Source organism: Rutidosis leptorrhynchoides, chromosome 2 (assembly GCF_046630445.1).
Source record: "Rutidosis leptorrhynchoides isolate AG116_Rl617_1_P2 chromosome 2, CSIRO_AGI_Rlap_v1, whole genome shotgun sequence".
NCBI classification, from domain to species: domain Eukaryota; kingdom Viridiplantae; phylum Streptophyta; class Magnoliopsida; order Asterales; family Asteraceae; genus Rutidosis; species Rutidosis leptorrhynchoides.
Genome location: NC_092334.1, coordinates 21,207,831 through 21,227,448, shown reverse-complemented (window position 1 = coordinate 21,227,448; position 19,618 = coordinate 21,207,831).

The following is a 19,618-nucleotide window of genomic DNA, read 5'->3' as shown; positions in this document are numbered from 1 at the left end:
TGAAAATTTACAGAGAGTTCGAGTACGAGATGCCTAACAATCCTGCATTAATGGATTTTTAGATTAATTTTGAATTCAAGTTTTGATAAAAAAAAATTGAAGAGAGTGCCAAACGGTTTTATTAATTTTTTTTTTACTTTTTGATTTTCCACAAAAACAATGTTTAATATATATATAAAGAATTAATGATTGGAATCGAATCACTGGTTAAACACGGGTTGTATTACTATATACCAATATCGATAAGAAGATAACTCAGAAGGAGAGAATCGACCACAGAAAAAAAAAACAGATAGTGGGGTTCCTGATTACACGCGTATATAGATATGTGTTTTATTCAATTACAATCATGCATAGATAACAATGTTGTTATAGTAATTAATAATAATAATAATAATAATAATAATAATAATAATAATAATAATAATAATAATAATAATAATAATAATAATGTAATTAATGATGTTAATAATGATACTATTAATAATAATAATAATAATAATAATAATAATATTATTATTATTATTATTATTATTATTATTATTATTATTATTATTATTATTATTATTATTAATAATGTCAAAATAATACTAATAAAAAGGATGATATCATTAATAATAATATTTGATAAAAATACTAATTACGGAAATAATAGTAGTTAATCGTAATAAGTTTATAATTTCAATTTATATTTAAAATTGTTATCTTGGTACTCTAGATTTATTAGAATTTATAATTTACAACTGTAACAGTAATAATAATACTATTAATAATACTAATATTAACTTTTCATATGATTAATTTCGTAATATATATTATAATAACACAATATAATATTTATTCATTTTAATATATTACAATGTACATACAATTAATAATTTTATATGTATATCATATATATGTGTGTATATATATATATATATATATATATATATATATATATATATATATATATATATATATATATATATATATATATATATATATATATAAACTATATTTAAATTAACAGGTAGATAAATATTTTAATTCTATATATTGAAACAATTAATCTCAGAGTATAACATTTAATACCTTGTTATCGATGACAAATCTACTCTCTATATTTAAATAAACGGTTTTAATTTACCAGGTTAAGTTTTCCTTTTATAATAACTAAATCACATAGTAGTTCATTACTATAATTGATTTATAATATATAATTAGTTACAAGTATAGTTATATATATATACATTTCTGTTTACGATTAAAGGTTCGTGAATCATCGGAAATAGTCAAAGGGTAATTTAATATATGGACATAGTTCAAAATTTTTGGAGACTCAACCTATCAGACTTTGCTTATCTTGTCAAAATCATGTAAAGATTAAGTTTAAATTTGGTCGGAAATTCCCGGGTCATCACATGTCCCACGCCATCGTTGAACGTTCTCATGATGATCACGCTGACTCCCTCGTCCCAGACGCCGGAAGTCCACGCGCCTCCCCTTCCGGTTATGAATTCATGGCCAGTATGTCTCGTAAACAGCATTACCTCCGCATCCTGCTAAAAAGCTTGTAATTAAGTTACTCATAGGTACTTATATTTTTTGGATTTTGTATATACATTTGTGTGGTTTTGTATGAAACGTGTTTGTTGTGTTGGATTTTAGGTAGATAGAAAAATTTAGGGTTTTAAATTGTGGGATGCAAGATTCATTTACTTTGAAGGTGGGTCAAGTATTCACCGGATTTGGCATCGGAAGTGGCTCGAGTAATTAATGTATGAGAAATGCCTTTAGCTCTTTATTTTTTATTTTTATAAGAGTGATTAATTAATGATAAATAAAATAATAAGTGTGCTTTATTCTATTAGAGTACTAGCTGAAGACCCGCGACTTCGCGGGGATTTTTGAGTGTTTAATGAAGAGTAATGTTTAAAATGATTGTATTACAGTAAGGTAGTAGCGTTAGATCTAACCTGTTCGTTTTGGGTTTATGGTATGTTGCTTGTCAAACATCTCGTTCCTGGGAAATCCTGCCAAATAGCGATCTTCGGTGAGGAACTACATACAGAGAACGTGTTAGATCTGATAAAATTATCAGTTTAATTGTACCCGTTGGACATAATAGCAATGGAATGTTAGAACATTGGTTTCTATTACATGATGGAAAAACTGACATGAAAAAGTAGATTGTAGTCGTGTTGTTGTGACAAGAAACATATATTACCTTAGTATATTAACAGTATTGGTTGTTATAACGAAAAGACCAAACCTGAAATCGATCAAAAATGTATTGCAGTATCATTTTATAAAACTGTCAATAATCGATCGATTATTACGTCTAGCCAATCAATTATTACACCATATTAAGTTAAATGATGTGACTACATCACCCTATTACAAAAAGATGAATAAGACTTAAAAACTTAAAAATATTTGTCATACATCTTTATTTTCCTAACTATTATCCGTCGTACATGATTTAGTATTTATGTTGCCTTTCCCTCTTTTAACTTTCATCCTGTATCAGCTCCTGATTTGTTGAACCAACATCTCACTACCTGCATCATAAAACTTTTGTGCATCTAAGTGGAAGGCTCATTTGAAAAGGTTATTGATTAAGTGTGTCAATTTCGACCCAATCTGATTAGGTTAAGCTGCAAAAGAATAGTTCAAACAGTTTGAATGGGTCAAAACTTGCCCAAATTGTATCAAAAATGCGTAAATTTTGTGAGTTTCTTTCCAAATCTGTGTGCCAACTTGTATATTTTGCTACCATTTAGGTTTTTTTTTTCTTCTTCATATTTTCTCCCGATGAGGTATGAGTGAAAAATATGGTTTCCATTTATTTGTCTTGAACATTTAATATAAAAAGATAAACATCAAGAAGAGACTTGCCTGTGTGGGATCAATGATACCATCAACCATTAGATCCTCATTCAGGCAATCCCTTGCCACTGGATACAAATTCAAGGCCTGAAAGCATATTATAAAGAATGAATTTTTTAGTTCTAGGATAATATCCACCAAGGGTAGGGAGATTAAAACGGGTATTATTAGGTTGTAGAGACTCACATACACTCTTTTACCAATCTTTTTTGAATTTATATAATAATTATACGACTACGTTTATCCCTTTGCATAAACAAATTGAATATATTTAAGCCCAAACATACAACAATAATATTGTACCATGGGCTACAAGTATACCTGGCAATTGAGACCCAAACTCTCAAATTTGGGTCAAATGGGTCAAGTGTTAGGGTCAATTGGTCTTCAAAAAAATTAGGCCCGACAATGTAAACCAACGCTTAAAATAAAATCCAATGATTTTTTCTTCAACCTATTGGGTCATACACAAAATATAATAGAATGGGTCAAATGGATAAGATTCTAAAGTTCAATAAAGAGAGACAATGAAAGCATCAATGGTTATATCAATTATTATGTATATTAATATATTCTTATATATATAATAAATATTAATAATAACTAAAACAATATAATACATGTAAAAAATCAAGTGTAAAAGTATATAACTTGTTTGGACCTATTTGACCCATTTGACCCATTACCCGCTTCGACCTGTTACCCAAACCGACCCAACCTGACCCATTTAGACCCGTTTAAAATTTTTACCCGTTTGACACATGACCCAATTCAACCCAAAACCGTTTTGACCCGTTACCCAAACCCACCCGACCTGACCCGTTTGCCGGGTATAGGTGCAAGCAGAACACAACTTTAGGCTATTAAACTCAAACTAAACCCAACAAAATCAAGCTAACTATACTTCACTGAAAATATAATTCAAATTGAAATAACATGGTTGCAATGAAAACAAATCAATAATAAAAGTTCTGAATCTAACATAATAGTTAAATCACTAATAGTAACCGATTATAATTACAAAATACTGTAAAATTATAATCATACCCTGCAATTATTATCAACATACACGTTTAATGCTTTAGTATCATATATTACAATATCAATACCGTTTGAAAACATCACTCATAGTGTCAAATTAGTTGAATAATGTAAAAACGTCACAATTGTCCTCTTTGCGGTCAACTACATTTCAGGTAGCTATTTGAATTTTTTTGTAATTTAACTGTAGTTGTGTAGATACTTATAGCAGTTATACACAAACACATACCTACTTCTAACAGATGCTAAACAGCAAATTGATAAAACCAACAAAACGCAGTTAACTATTTCAAGCGGTAAACATAGGATTAAACACATGTTTGACTTTCACTCGAAAACTCAAATATATAATGTATGTTTACAATACTGTTACATTTTTTCTTCAACATAACAAATATCCATAATAATCTGTAAATTACATAGGAGAACAAAAATCTATCTACTTTGAACTAATTATCCTCTCGAATACAAAATAACTTATAAGGGCCTTTAGACACATAACTACCCACCTTAACTACCCACCTGCGAAAAAAACGTCACTGCAGCAAAATAAAGTAACTAACTAAATAGCTATCTAAGGGTAAAAACATGTTAAATGAGTATTCAACTAATTACAACAATGCACCTAAAGAAACATAGAATCAAAATTGTTTTTTTTTTTTTTTGGGAATAGTAATAATATATTTAAATGTTACAAAAATAGAAATGTTGAAATTTGTTATACAAAAATAGTAAAACCGGAGTTTGGAACTCCGGTTTGTCACTTTTTACCCGAAACCGGAGTTTGGAACTCCAGTTTGCGTACCAATGGTTTGTTTTCAATGATCATAATTGCATAAATCTGAGGAGAGAGGACGCAAACCGGAGTTCCAAACTCCGGTTTCGGGTAAAAAGTGACAAACCGCAGTTCCAAACTCCGTATTTACTATTTTTGTAAAACAAATTTCAACATTTCTATTTTTATAACATTTAAATGTATTATTAATATTTCAAAAAAAAAAAAAAATCATCAAAATATATCCAAAATTGAAGTACATGAATCACCTGTGTATACCACCAGCAATCTCTCAAAACCGATCATCGTGCATATAAAATGCACCAGCATTCAGCACTACAGATGGCTAATTATGCTGAGTCTGGTCAGTTTGTTAACCATAATAGTCTCAAATTATGGTGATGATTATAATACACAAAATATTTGTACATAACTTATGTAATTTGTACATGTGTATTAGACAGTGTTAGGTATTAATATTATTAACATGAGTAGGTCGAATGTTTGTTGCACCTGTTAGTACCGAGTTTCTGTCTTCTGCTAGTCCTTGAAACTTAAAAGAGAATGTAATCCTTAACCAAGTTGACTTGCTTTTATCAGTCACATTTGTCTTACACCCATAATGTAAAATTTAAACTGTTAAAGAGAAAAACACAATAAGTAAAGCCTAAAAGATGATCAACTATATAATTTATAATATTGATCAACTATGCTTGGGTTATGCGCCAAACTTAAAGATCTTCATTGCTTGACCACATAGCAACTTGATTCCGCCTTTCAAAGGTAGATACTGATTAAAGAGAGGAAATAGTTTACTTATGTACAATTTCAATCTAAAACAGATAATGATAAACCCCACAACCTTTAAGAAAAAAAACCTAATCTAAGAAATAGTTTACTTATGTACAATTTCATCCACGGAGATGTTGCGATTGAATCTGAACCTTAACTTGAAAAAACCTAATCAAATCCAAGATGATAAATCTATAATTACATTTAATAATAAGAAAAGATGAAGTAAAACCCTAACTTGATGAAGATGATACCCAGGAAAACTTTCATATATCAAACTCGTAAGCCTACAACTTAAAAGGTAAAAAAGGATCATACCTATACTAAAATAGTTGTAGAAGACTCCTTGGTAGCAAGATACTTCCTTAGGCAATTTCCCTTCATTTCCTAAATCCTGCAAACAAACCATCAAGATTCAAGTTATCAACTGTTACTAAAAACGTTTCGAAATATACAAATTACAGTCAATATATAACAATAAAATATAGTAAAGAATAGGTAATCAAAACAAATTCCAGTAACTAGACTATCATAACCCAATCTATGAATCGATAGTAGCTAATGATCGATTCCAGTAATTCGACTATCATAACCGAATCTATGAATCGATGGTAATTCGACTGACTAAACTGACCCGCATACCCATTACGCACCCTATGAGATTTGAATCATCATTTTCCACATAATAGTTTACTTGTTAAACCCTAAGTTACATTTATAGATTGGTACTTAAAAGTAATAAAAATGCACTAAATGATGACAAAAATTCCCCTCTCCTCCCTGGTACCCTCAACACATTTGAATGACACCCAAATCGACCTATTTGAATTTACCAATTCGACCCATGTGAATGACCCAAATTATCCTTTTTGAGCGACTCAAATCCACCCATTAATCAGTCACTACATCTAACCCTAAATATAGCTGTTTATATTTATAGTAGATATCGACTTTAACAACTCATTATATGAACACACTAAAGCTAGGAAGCAATGTGGCTCTATGAAGATGCAAAAAACAGGCTATCTTTCAACTCTCATAAATAATGTAATCGAATACACCTTGATAAAGTTTCAATCTTTTGACCCATGTGAGACGATAAAGAACTAGATTGACTCATATATAAGTAAATGGATTGAACCTATCATAACTTTTTGTTTCGTACAACTATTATCGTATATAATTGTTAACCCTAGAAATGAATTATTTGAATAAGCAGATAAGTTTCTTACCCTCTGTTCCAATGCATTTTCTTCAAGTTTATTTTACCTATTCCAACAAATTTATGGCTTCTTGAAATCCTTCAGTTCTTGAGTCATCTGCATTAAGATTTCTGTCAACATCAACAACTTTTACAAGAGGTATAGAAACATTCAGAATCTAGTGTTATAACAAACAGCAGTCAATGGGTAAATTCGGATCATGGTTTATCTCTAATAATATTAAATGCACAGATCCAAAATATTAACAAAATTATTCATAGAATTATCAGTTAGCCTATATATGAAAAGTCAAACATGAATGTGAATTGTCACGATGTGACGACCCGGAACTTTTCGACCAAAATTTAAACTTAATCTTTATATGATAACATTATTCCGACATGATAAGCAATAAATTTTGACAAGTTTTAAAACTTTTGAAATGAGTTTCATACAAACAATTGACCAACCATTTGTTTGACGATTCACGAACGTCATAACTTGTATTAAATATATACTTATGTATATATATGGATATATGGATTATATCTAACTAGAATATATGATAGTTAAGTATCTCATTAAGTATACTAATAATGGGTTATATATATATAAATTGAGACTACTAACTTAAGGGTTTCAAAAACAATATATATATATATATATATATATATATATATATATATATATGTAACATTTAACGACGTAATAACTCTTATGTTAAAATGAATATATATGTATTGTATTAAGATGTATTAATACACTTTTGAAAGACTTAAATACATATATTAACATAAGTATATTCAACAAAGATAGCTATACTAGTATTCGTATTCTATTTCCTCATGAATTCTATTCGTATTTTTACGGTATTTTTACCCGTCTAATACGCAGCTTATAGATGTATAACTATTGAAAAATACACTCCTTAGCAGCCCCATTTTTGGATCCTAGCATCTTTTGTCTTGTTAATGAGTCATGAGACAAAAACTCACAAGTTTACTAACCATTTTGACAACATATGACTCCATTATTAACTTAAAATTCGTCCATATGTACCACCCCATTTTTTCATTCTATTTTCTCATTCTTTACTCCAAATTATTCTCTCAAAATACTTCTATCTTCATACTAGATCATCACCAAGCATTTTCCTCATCATCTAGCTTCAAAATCAAGGTAGAACACTTCTTAAAACTCTTGGTAAATTCCTACTCTATTGCTATCTTAATAAGTTTATAAAACTTGTAAAAACTAGAACTTGTTTTGGTGGAAACCAATCATGTTTATAAGCTAATGTAACCTTACTAAATTGACTTTAATAACACTTATTTATATGTATTATGACATTTTATTAAGTTATTATAAGAATTTATAACTTGTATATATGTATAACACCTTAGAACTTAATATACAACAATTGGTCTCTTTCGGTTCTTAAAAACTATTTTGACACACGAATTTAAAAGATATCTTAAACTTTGTTTTAGAGCATATAACTCTGGATATATGTTAATATAAATGAATCAAGATTTCTGTAATTTTTTCATGATTTTAGACGAAGTGAAAGTATTTTTCAAAAATTCATTAGTTGACTGATGACAGATTTTATCCGAATCTGTCCACCGTTACAAGTTAAGGGCATACGCCTAACTTTGACTATGAAACCAAAACTTTTCGATTATGTTTTGAAAACACAACATATTAAGGAGTCTCCAACAACTTGATTCATTAAAAACCATGTATTAACAAATAATTTATGAACCGAAAGATTTGGCTAAGATTAATGTTGTATGTTTAATCAATCTAACTAGAAAACTATGCTAACTAACATCTGGGCTATTTTCCTTGATAACACCTGTTAGTGTATATGTTAATAACTAAAATATAGAAGGAAAATTAAAAATATTGAGTTTAGCTATTTTTCATAGCCTACGGACTGTTCCTATGACGAATTATTGAACTGTACGGACAGATTTACGCACCTGTGAAAAAATGAAATTTTAACTAACTATACTCCGATTCAGAACATATGCTGATTATGGCTGGTTATAGGACTCAAATACCTTTCCAATGATGGCTCTTACACCTATAGAAGTCGAACACACTATGAGATATACCTATCGGGAGTTGACTATTTAAAATCAGGAAATCTATATAAGATTTAAAATAAGACTAACAACTAATTACTAACTTAAACAAGTAAAAATATTATATAATTAATATATAAACTTGTTTTATCAATATTATATGTTAATAATATTATTTAATATATATAATTGATATAGGTTCGTGAATCCGAGACAAACCCTGCACTTGTTCAGTGCCGTCATATACATAATTGCTACGAAATGCAGTATTGTGATTACTCCCTTTTTATATATATTTTTGGGCTGAGAATACATGCGCTGTTTTATAACTGTTTTATGAAATGGACACAAGTACTAAAAGCATATTCTACATTGAGTTGTACCACTTCGCATATTTTTCCCTAATAGCTTGGTAGCTAATATTTACATGTTGTAAGAACATGTAAGCGCGAATCCTATTGATAGATCTATCGGGTTTGACTACCCCAACCGGGCTAGTCGCTCTAGTATCGTAAACGGTTGCATAGTACTTCATTTTTACTACACTTGGTACAGTGTAGGGAGATTTCATAATAAAGGGAATATGCCACATTAATTGTTAAGTATGGTTACCGAAGCACTCAACAACTTATAAAATACTTTTATACACTTGCGAGTGTACGGATATTTATGGAAACTGAAATCTTGTGGTCTATTACTATTACGGAAATGATTGATTATGATAAACTAATGAACTTACCAACCTTTTGGTTGACACTTTAAAGCATGTTTATTCTCAGGTATTAAAGAAATCTTCCGCTGTGCATTAGCTCATTTTAAGGATATTACTTGGAGTCATTCATGACATACTTTGAAAGACGTTGCATTCGAGTCGTAGAGTTCATCAAGATTAATATTAAGTCAATTATAGTTGGATGTAATATGAAATGGTATGCATGCCGTCAATTTTTGATGTAAAGAAAGTATGTCTTTTAAAAACGAATGCAATGTTTGTAAAATGTATCATATAGAGGTCAAATACCTCTCGATGAAATCAACTATTGTGAATCGTTTATAATGTATATGAATGGGTCATTTCAGTTGGTATCAGAGCGGTTGTCTTAGCGAACTAGGTCTGCATTAGTGTGTCTAACTGATAGTCGTTAGGATGCATTAGTGAGTCTGGACTTCGAGCGTGTCTGCATGTCAAAAGTTTTGCTCATCATTTTTGTCGGAAATTATCTGCTTACCATTCTTAGTCTAGACACATCTTATTGCATTGATTGCATGAATAGTGTATAGACAAAATTCATATCTTAGCGTATCTGCTAATTAATATTTTAGCGTATTTGTTACTGTAAACTTTGCCTGACATAATCCGTAAATTCCTCCGTAATCTACGAAACCTTTTGCTCTATATATATAGATATTCTATGTAATTAGAATACCACCCGATAGTCGGAAAATCATTTCATATCGAAAAATCCTTTATTCAATCGTACGAAATGGAATTCGTCATTAGTTCAAGTCCCTCGGATTCTGAAATGGAATCCCACTCAAGCTCCGAAAGCAGTGTGACTGAAATGGATCAACCAATCAGCCATCATCTATTCTGGATGAATTGGGGATGGGTTCGTAGCCTCCTTAATCATTGGAGACAAGAAGAAGGCGATCCTTTCCATCTACCACATTGCCCTCTTGGCGAAGAACCTGAAGCACTTACCGACGAACCTGTCCGAAACACCATTTGCTCTCTCATTTCCAGAGTATCTCGTCAAGATTATATACTATACCAAATTCTAGATTTTATTTATCCACTCGTCTGAACTGACAATCACCCCGGTGTAATAGAAGAAGTCAACGAGCTTCGCGCTCGGGTAGTGGCTTTGGAGAATATGGTGCAAAGGTTACAAACACCAGCAGCAGCACCAGTAGCATAACCAGTACCACCATCATCATCGCCAACAGTACCATTACCACCCCCAACCAACCACGTCGTAAACCTCAACTTTACAATCTGTCCCACGAGCACCAATGTCATACACTCTGTGGATACCAAGGAATACCAATAACAATAAACGATGAAGTGTTTATTCATAACTTCATTAGAGAAACACTCCGCGACGATTATGTAATCTCCAAAGTCTTAGAGATTATCTATTCTAGCCCTAACCATAAATCAGATGAATAAACCAAAATAGAAACCCTGACAAGAATGGTACTTGATTTACAAGCTAGACTTGTTCTATCAGCAGCATCAACAGTACCGTTAGCATTACCAACATCGTCAGTACCGTCAGCATCATCAGCACTAGCATCACCTATAACATCACAAGCTCTGACAGTTCAAGAATCACCGTGGACATCATTACTAATCAACAACGCGTATAATGGAGTATTAATTACAGTAGTTAAATACTATGTGAAGATTATGAAATCTCTAATGTTAGAGATTATTCATTTCTAAATCCAGCCTAAGATCAAATGAGCTTAATTTAGTATTAACTCATCAAATCTGTATTACATCTGAAGAAAATATATATATATATATATATTTTCATAAAGACTGTAATAAAATTCTCTGGTACAAAACATTATTTGTGAATTTTTTTTAACGGGTAGGTAATACCCGAGACATATATAAATTCACAATTAACATCTTACACTATACAATCTTCGATTCTGGTTCAGCAAATCAGCAACTATACTCACTACTTTCACAATAATATACATTCTTTCATAGAAATCAAAACAACCATACTCATTCAAGTTCAAATACATATCCTGATTTTGAAATTACAGAATTCAATTCGAGACATAACCGGTATCATCACTCTTAGAATTCTTATATCTTTCAAAACTATACTTTGACTTCAAAACTGTGCTAGAACATCATATGTATATTAACGATTACAATCTGTGTTCAAACCCTTCGAAATTCCTGAAGACACTTCAAATAATGAACAATCGAGATGATGATCCAACCACATGTTACCTATAGTTTTGTACCTAAAAAAAAAAAAAAACCTCGATACCAAAGTCATAGTTTAACACGTATCCGTGTCAGACCCTTTGGCATTTATTAGCTAAAATAATTTTTTAATTCCTTTTCAAAATAGACAGTTTTGTCACAGCTCCAGCAAGTCAACTTCAACTTTTCAGTCGAAACAGCCTTATTATAACCTTGACATATACGTTGCCCTTTCGCCATCGTTACCGGGGAACCGTTTATGTCCCACCACATTAGAAATAAACTTACCAACAACTTCACAGATCTTTGACTTTTCAAAAAGTCATTATATTTATCGAAACCCCATCATTTACTCATCAGCATCTTGTAACAAGAATTTTCATACCAATTACTGGGAACCAGCAATCAGTATTTTGAAATCTCGCAGCGTGTATACACCAACAGTTATATGTGTACATATAACGTCTATCTCTAAGACTTACATAATTCGAATGTGAAGTTTCTGAAAAACACCCTAAACTGCGAACCAGTTCTCCGAATTTTGGAAAAATGCTGACGAAGCAGCAAAAACTATAAACGACCTTAACAGTCAAAAGTTTGATGATAAAGAATAGTGTGTTGGCAAAGCTCAGAAAAAGAGAAGGTTTGGAACTGAAAAACTGATTGAGCAAAAAATGAAGGAGACTGTGGACAAATTACAAAGACGAAATCTACCTTCAAAGAATCTAAATGATTCAGTGTCTGCTGAAATCCTTAGCAATTACCTTGTTCTTTACTCTAAAACCCTTGCGGACGATATTCTTCATCATCCTCTTATCTTAAATATTCTATGATATCATCGTATCTTTCATTATAAATATCCTCCATATTTCTGAAGATATTTTCATAACTATTCTTAATTGAAATCTTTTATCTTTCCGTGATACAGTATTACATCAGAAAGGAAACTGTTTTAGTTTCTAAATTCTGAAACCTTCGAGTGTAAAATATGAATGTTTTTGAAGTAGTGTTGGGAACTGAAGCATGAGTTAGTATAATATAATGACACTTGATCAACGTGGTTATATTACAGTAAGTCATGCTGAGTTTCTAATGGGACATGATGATTCACAGACCATACCGTCATCATGTGCCATGTTACATGACTCTGGTATTCTATTAAATCTCTAAAAATATCAAGAAAATATTTTCTTGATAATTCAGTCTTTACCAGGATATTCTGGTAATTTGACAAATCAAGATCATGCCATTTCAATTTCTCTCTTAGAACATTAGTCATTGTTCATTCGAAACTCCATTCCTACAAATTCTGGACCATTACTTGCGAAGAGAAAACAAAAGCATGAAGCTCCGAAATAGAAATAGGAGTATAAATCGCAGCAAATATGAGAAAGCATTAATTGTGAATGTCAATGATTATAGAAAGACAGAAGCAGGGATTTCGAAATATAAGGTAAGAAATAAAGCCCAACAACAACTCAGAAATTACAAACTGTGTATATCGATGCATATAGCAATATAAAGATACGGGAGAACTAAAAACACTAGAAAACTAAGAGTATAGTAGAAGTAAATAGATTTTTCTGGCGGCAGATGAAAAAGAAGAATGACAGATATGAAAGTTAGGAGTTTATCAAGAATCAGAACTGGATGGAGTATATTGACGAATGCTTTAAAGTATGAATTGAGGGAGGAAGAATAGAAGGTATGAGTTGTGGAAATAAGGAAATGAAGAGGGTGGATTTATACTGAAATATCCGACAGGGCAATCAAAACAGAATATCGCATTTAACCAAAGAGGATTCAAATTTCCTTAATTTCTGAAGAATCAAATCTTAATTAGATTTCAAAGATTTTCTTCTAAAATTCCTTGAATTCCAAAAATTAACCGTGGCTACGTCGCCAGATAAGACGAACATGTATTCACTCATTTTCACTCTTTTGCGATAGCTTCACTCGTACTCTTCACAAAATCAAATTGATTTATCTATATTACCCAATGATGATAAAACTCTAATTTTTAGCTCTTATGCGTCATGAAAACATACTTATTGTCAGCCATGACGATCCCAACCAAAATTCGGGACGAAATTTCTTTAACGGGCAGGTACTGTGACTACCCGGAAATTTCCGACCAAAATTTAAACTTAATCTTTATATGATAATATTATTCCGACATGATAAGCAATAAATTTTGACAAGTTTTAAAACTTTTGAAATGAGTTTCATACAAACAATTGACCAACCAATTGTTCGACGATTCACGAACGTCATAACTTGTATTAAATATATACTTATGTATATATATGGATATATGGATTATATCTAACTTGAATATATGATAGTTAAGTATCTCATTAAGTATACTAATAATGGGTTATATATATATATATATATATATATATATATATATATATATATATATATATATATATATATATATATATATATATATATATATATATATATATAAATTGAGACTACTAACTTAAGGGTTTCAAAAACAATATATATATATATATATATGTAACATTTAACGACGTAATAACCCTTATGTTAAAATGAATATATATGTATTGTATTAAGATGTATTAATACACTTTTGAAAGACTTAAATACATATATTAACATAAGTATATTCAACAAAGATAGCTATACTAGTATTCGCATTCTATTTCTTCATGAATTCTATTCGTATTTTTATGGTATTTTTACCCATCTAATATGCAGCTTATAGATGTATAACTATTGAAAAATACACTCCTTAGCAGCCCCATTTTTGGATCCTAGCATCTTTTGTCTTGTTAATGAGTCATGAGACAAAAACTCACAAGTTTACTAATCATTTTGACAACATATGACTCCATTATTAACTTAAAATTCATCTATATGTACCACCCCATTTTCCATTCCATTTTCTCATTCTTTACTCCAAATTATTCTCTCAAAATACTTCTATCTTCATACTAGATCATCACCAAGCATTTTCCTCATCATCTAGCTTCAAAATCAAGGTAGAACACTTCTTAAAACTCTTGTTAAATTCCTACTCTATTGCTATCTTAATAAGTTTATAAAACTTGTAAAAACTAGAACTTGTTTTGGTGGAAACCAATCATGTTTATAAACTAATGTAACCTTACTCACTTGACTTTAATAACACTTATTTATATGTATTATGACATTTTATTAAGTTATTATAAGAATTTATAACTTGTATATATGTATAACACCTTAGAACTTAATATACAACAATTGGTCTCTTTCGGTTCTTGAAAACTGTTTTGACACACGAATTTAAAAGCTATCTTAAACTTTGTTTTAGAGCATATAACTCTGGATATATGTTAATATATATGAATCAAGATTTCTGTAATTTTTTCATGATTTTAGACGAAGTGAAAGTATTTTTCAAAAATTCATTAGTTGACTGATGACAGATTTTATCCGAATCTGTCCACCGTTACAAGTTAAGGGCATAAGCCAAACTTTGACTATGAAACCAAAACTTTTCGATTATGTTTTGAAAACACAACATATTAATTAGTCTCCAGCAACTTGATTCATTAAAAACCATGTAGTAACAAATAATTTATGAACCGAAAGATTTGGCTAAGATTAATGTTGTATGCTTAATCAATCTAACTAGAAAACTATGCTAACTAAGATCTGGGCTATTTTCCTTGATAACACCTATTAGTGTATATGTTAATAACTAAAATATAGAAGGAAAATTAAAAATATTGAGTTTAGCTATTTTTCATAGCCTACGGACTGTTCCTATGACGAATTATTGAACTGTGCGGACAGATTTACGCACCTGTGAAAAAATGAAATTTTAACTAACTATACTCCGATTCAGAACATATGCTGATTATGTCTGGTTATAAGACTCAAATACCTTTCCAATGATGGCTCTTACACCTATAGAAGTCGAACACACTATGAGATATACCTATCGGGAGTTGACTATTTAAAATCAGGAAATCTATATAAGATTTAAAATAAGACTAACAACTAATTACTAACTTAAACAAGTAAAAATATTATATAATTAATATATAAACTTGTTTTATCAATATTATATGTTAATAATATTATTTAATATATATAATTGATATAGGTTCGTGAATCCGAGACAAACCCTGCACTTGTTCAGTGCCGTCATATACATAATTGCCACTAAATACAGTATTGTGAGTTTCATTACTCCCTTTTTATATATATTTTTGGGCTGAGAATACATGCGCTGTTTTATAACTATTTTACGAAATGGACACAAGTACTAAAAGCATATTCTACGTTGAGTTGTACCACTTTGCATATTTTTCCCTAATAGCTTGGTAACTAATATTTACATGTTGTAAGAACATGTAAGCGCGAATCCTATTGATAGATCTATCGGGTTTGATAACCCCAACCGGGCTAGTCGCTCTAGTATCATAAACAGTTTCATAGTACTTCGTTTTTACTACACTTGGTACAATGTATGGAGATTTCATAATAAAGGGAATATGCCACATTAATTGTTAAGTATGGTTACCGAAGCACTCAATAACTTATAGAATACTTTTATACACTTTCGAGTGTACGAATATTTATGGAAACTGAAATCTTGTGGTCTATTACTATTACGGAAATGATTGATTATGATAAACTAATGAACTCACCAACCTTTTGGTTCACACTTTAAAGCATGTTTAATCTCAGGTATTAAAGAAATCTTTCGCTGTGCATTAGCTCATTTTGAGGATATTACTTGGAGTCATTCATGACATACTTTGAAAGACATTGCATTCGAGTCGTAGATTTCATCAAGATTAATATTAAGTCAATTATAGTTGGATGTAATATGAAATGGTATGCATGCCGTCAATTTTTGATGTAAAGAAAGTTTGTCTTTTAAAAACGAATGCAATGTTTATAAAATATATCATATAGAGGTCAAATACCTCGCGATGAAATCAACTATTTTGAATCGTTTATAATGTATATGAACGGGTCATTTCACACGACCCTGCTCTTTCCGTTATCTTTTACCGTTAATTATTTAACGACCGTTAACTGTTATTCGTGCCACGTCATTTCTATGACCTATATTATTATTTTTGTAATAATATATAATATATTAATTATTATGTGTTATGTGAATATTTGTATTCATATTTTAAAGTTATACGTTTCTATGTGTCGCGGATTTCTATCCGGCGAATCTTTTCGGTTTTCAAACTAACGGTCGAGCTTTTGGGATTTTTAAGTCCTAATTATTTTAAATATGATATTTTTATGTCATATGATTATATATAGTATTTATACATATTTTTCGTCGCGTATTTGTTGTCTCTCCGAATTTTCAATCTCATAGTCGTGTTTTCGCGTTTCGGGTTTCGTTCGGGCATTCGGGCCACATGGATTTAATCATTTATCAAATTTGGCCCACATGTGGGGCCCACCCCACCCTAACTTATATTTTTGTTCTCTCTCCTTCCTCCCTCCCATTTGGCCGTCGCCACCACCACCTAGAACCATCATCATCATCAATTAAAATTGCTTGGATCAAGAAACCATTTACAACAACGCGTTCTACACGATCTCCTCTAAACATCTATACCATTTGATTCTTGATTAGGGTATAAACCCTAACCCTAGATTTTTAATTTTTCTTTATTTTTATATATTTTGATGTTATATTGATAGTATGATGATTATATGTTATTGTAATGTTGATTGTATGCGTAGAATTGCTCGATTATATATGTTTTCGGTTTGATTAATTTGGGACAGCAGAATTTTCGTTCATTTATGGTTATGTAACTGATATAAAAGTGAAATTGAAGTGTTTAGATGAGTTCCTCTCATCAAGACATTAATTTTAGACTCCGGATTCATGTCATTTCGATTCCCAGAGCTCTAGTTATGATTAAAATGGTGATTTGTTAAGATTGAATTATGAAAACAAAATGAACCAGGTTTGGTCCGACTTTGTGACCACTTTTGGTGTCTTTAGGGTATACTAGTGTGTTAGGATTGATGATGGGATGAACTTTCATGTTCGGGTCATCGAAATCCGAGCCACGGATCACCCGTTATGATTAAAACATGATTTTGAATGAATTAAGGTTCCAAGTTGTTTAATGGCTGATCATCATGACTTGGTTACTGTTGTTCTTGGGGTGTTTTTGAGTGCACCAATATGTCGGGTGGTTTTATTAGGGGGAGATATATATAAGACTCGCTGAAAACCGACACCCGGGGCTCAAGTTATGACCCGATGAACTTTTGATTTAAAACTTATGATTAATTATTAAAACTTATGATATAAATAATGATTTTTATTATTATTAAATTACTTATGATATAAAAATTAATTATTATAATTTAAGACTTATGATATATATTTATTATATCATTATTTAATTACTTATGATTTAATTAAACTTTTAATTAAACTTATGATTAATAATACTTTTATTATTAATGGAAAATACTTATGATAAGTACTAAAATTATGTTATGAGATTATTATAATAAGACTTATAATAAGAATTAATTAATTATTTAATTATTATAAGGCTTAGTTATTATTTAATTATAATTTAATTATTAAATACTTATGATTTAATAATTATAATTAGAAACTTATAATATGATTAATAATTCATTATTAATTAATAATACCTATGATATAATTACAATTTATTATTAATTAATAATACTTATATTATGACTAATATTTAATTAATTAATTAAATACTTATGTCATATTAATTATATCATTTAAACTTATGTTAACTTAATAATTCATTTTAATTTAATTAAACTTATGTTATGACATAATTATACATATTTAACTTTAATTAACATTATAACCTATATTATTATTACAACTTACACTTTTAAAATTATTGTTGACTATATTTGACCAATGTTGACTTTTGAGTTGATTTTCGGTTGACTTTGACTTTTAGTTGACTTTTGTTGACTTTCTAACTAAGGAAACTTTCCTAACTTAAAAAATTTCTAAAAATAGAAACTTTCTAAATATGGAAACTTTCTAAATTTGGAAACTTTTCAAATATAGAAACTTTCCTAAAATAGAAACTTTCCAAATATAGAAACTTTTTAAAAATAGAAACTTTCCTAAAATAGAAACTTTCCTAAAATAGAAGCTTTCCAAAGATGGAAACCTGCTAAAAATAGAAACTTTCTAAAAATAGAAAGTGTGTTCGTACGCTGTTTCAATCAAACCGATGCATGTTGAGTATTGTTCTATGTCTACTTGCAACATGTACAATAGCTATCATACTAAGACTTGACCTAAGTTAGTTATTTATATCTACCTGCTTTATTTATAGGTCGGCGTTGTGATCATTTCTGATCACTTTACTTCGTTTACTGTTCGCTTATTTGTGTGGTTACTTCGTTTGCTATTAAGGTGAGTTATAGTCTCGTTTTTACATACTTTTCAAAGTATATCTTTGGGATGTGATTACATGCAATTCATTTTACGTTTAGACACAAGTGACAATTAAATTTAAATTATTCGTTATGAGTTGAACAAAAATATTTCCTAGTCTGGTAACTGTAATCACTGGTTTCTACTGGTGAACGCGAATCCTACAGATAGATCTATCGGGTTTGACAACCCCATTTCGAGCTAGTCGCGCTAGCAATTTATAATCAGAATGTTTAGTACTTCGTATTTTGTTGTAGATACACTGTTCAGTGTATGTTATTTATTATGTTTGGCAAGGGTAAATAAAGGGTTAAGTGGTTACCAGGTGGCTCATTGATAATGGAATAATGTTTAATGTTTTCTAACATTTTAAATCTTGTGATCTAAAGTTTATTCACTTATTTAAACCTATAATTCACTCAACATTTTTATTGACAGTTT